This window comes from Myotis lucifugus, unplaced genomic scaffold (assembly GCF_000147115.1).
Source record: "Myotis lucifugus unplaced genomic scaffold, Myoluc2.0 scaffold_19, whole genome shotgun sequence".
NCBI lineage: Eukaryota > Metazoa > Chordata > Mammalia > Chiroptera > Vespertilionidae > Myotis > Myotis lucifugus.
This window is the reverse complement of record NW_005871067.1, coordinates 3,631,750-3,633,162: the sequence shown is the minus strand read 5'-3', so window position 1 is coordinate 3,633,162 and position 1,413 is coordinate 3,631,750. Positions and strand designations below refer to the sequence as shown.

Here is a 1,413-nt window from a genome sequence, read left to right as displayed (position 1 = left end):
CTCAGTCCCCTCAAACCAAAGCCGGAGTCGCCGCAGCATTTACGAAAGAGCCGCCACAATCACCGCCTCCGAGGGAGCCCCGCCCCTGAACCAAGGGCTCCTGGGAAATGTAGTGCCCACCGGACCCTGTACGCCTGTGCTCGGGCACCACCAGGCTCACGCAAACTACTATTCCCAGCGACGTCACAGCGGGGGATGTTACCTAGGGGATTCGGGCGGGCATCTTCCTCCCCGGGCCGCAGGGAGGGCGGGGCGTAGGGAAAAACGTTTCTTGAGTAAACTCCGCCATAGACCGGAAGACCCGCCCCTTTGAGAACTGGGAGCGCGCCTAAAGAGATGGTGAAGCCCTCCAGGGTGTAGGCCTAGCGGAGCACCCTGGCAACGCGTGTAGACGGAGTGTGGGAGGAGGGGCCTTTTGCTTACCGTTGGCCTGTTTGAGAGGTTTGACTTTTCTGTTTTCTGCTTTGGTTGAGAGTGACTTAGTAATGGGAAAAATTGGCCACACAATTTTTTAAGATCACTTTTTAGTTTTCAATTATAGTTGACATATTATATTAGTTTCAGGTGGACACTCCAGTAATTAAACATTATATAACTGATTAAATGATCATCCTGATCTCATTGTAATCTGACACTATACATAGTTATTAGAATACTAGAGGCCCGGTGCACAAAAATATGTGCACTCAGGGGGGGGTCCCTCAGCCCGGCCTGTGCCCTCTCGCAGTCTGGGACCCCTCGGGGGATGACCACCTGCTGGCTTAGGCCTGCCCCTGGGGGATTGGACCTAAGCTGGCAGTCAGACATCCCTCTGGCAGCCCGAGAGCCCTCGAGGGATGTTTGCTTACCAGCAGGGAGCAGACCTAAGCTGCAGTCGGACATCCTTAGTGCTGCTGAGGAGGCGGGAGAGGCTCCCACCACCACCACTGTGCTGGCAGGCATCAGCCTGGCTTGTGGCTGAGCAGAGCTCCCCCTGTGGGAGCGCACTGACCATCAGGGGAAGCTCCTGCATTGAGAATCTGCCCCCTGGTGGTCAGTGTGTGTCATAGTGACCAGTCATTCCCAGTCTTTCTGCTGTTAGGGTCAGTTTGCATATTACCCTTTTTATTATATAGGATAGAGGCCTGGTACATGGGTGGGAGCTGGGCTGGTTTGCCCTGGAAGGTGTCCCGGATCAGGGGTGGGGGTCCCCACTGGGGTGCCTGGCCAGCCTGGGTGAGGGGCTGATGGCTGTTTTCAGGCTGGCCACCACCCCCCTTTAGGGTGGGGGTTTCCCCACTGGGGGTGCCTGGCCAGTCCTGGGTGAAAGGTCTGAGAGCCATTTTTCAGGGCTGGGCCAAGCCCCCCCAGCAACGGAAGCTCCCAGCCTCCTCCTTTTTTTTCTTTCCTCTTTTTATTCTGGGGATTTATTTA

At 55.8% G+C, this 1,413-nt stretch overlaps 1 long non-coding RNA gene across 1 annotated transcript in view; it reads left to right on the top strand.

Annotated features, from left to right (window-relative positions):
* The first annotated feature begins 301 nt into the window (after positions 1-301).
* Positions 302-1,413, top strand: part of LOC106696539 — a 10,613-nt gene continuing 9,501 nt past the window's right edge. Inside the window, exon 1 of the long non-coding RNA XR_001347491.2 lies at positions 302-441. This is a non-coding gene — a long non-coding RNA (uncharacterized LOC106696539). The remainder of the gene's footprint in view (positions 442-1,413) is intronic.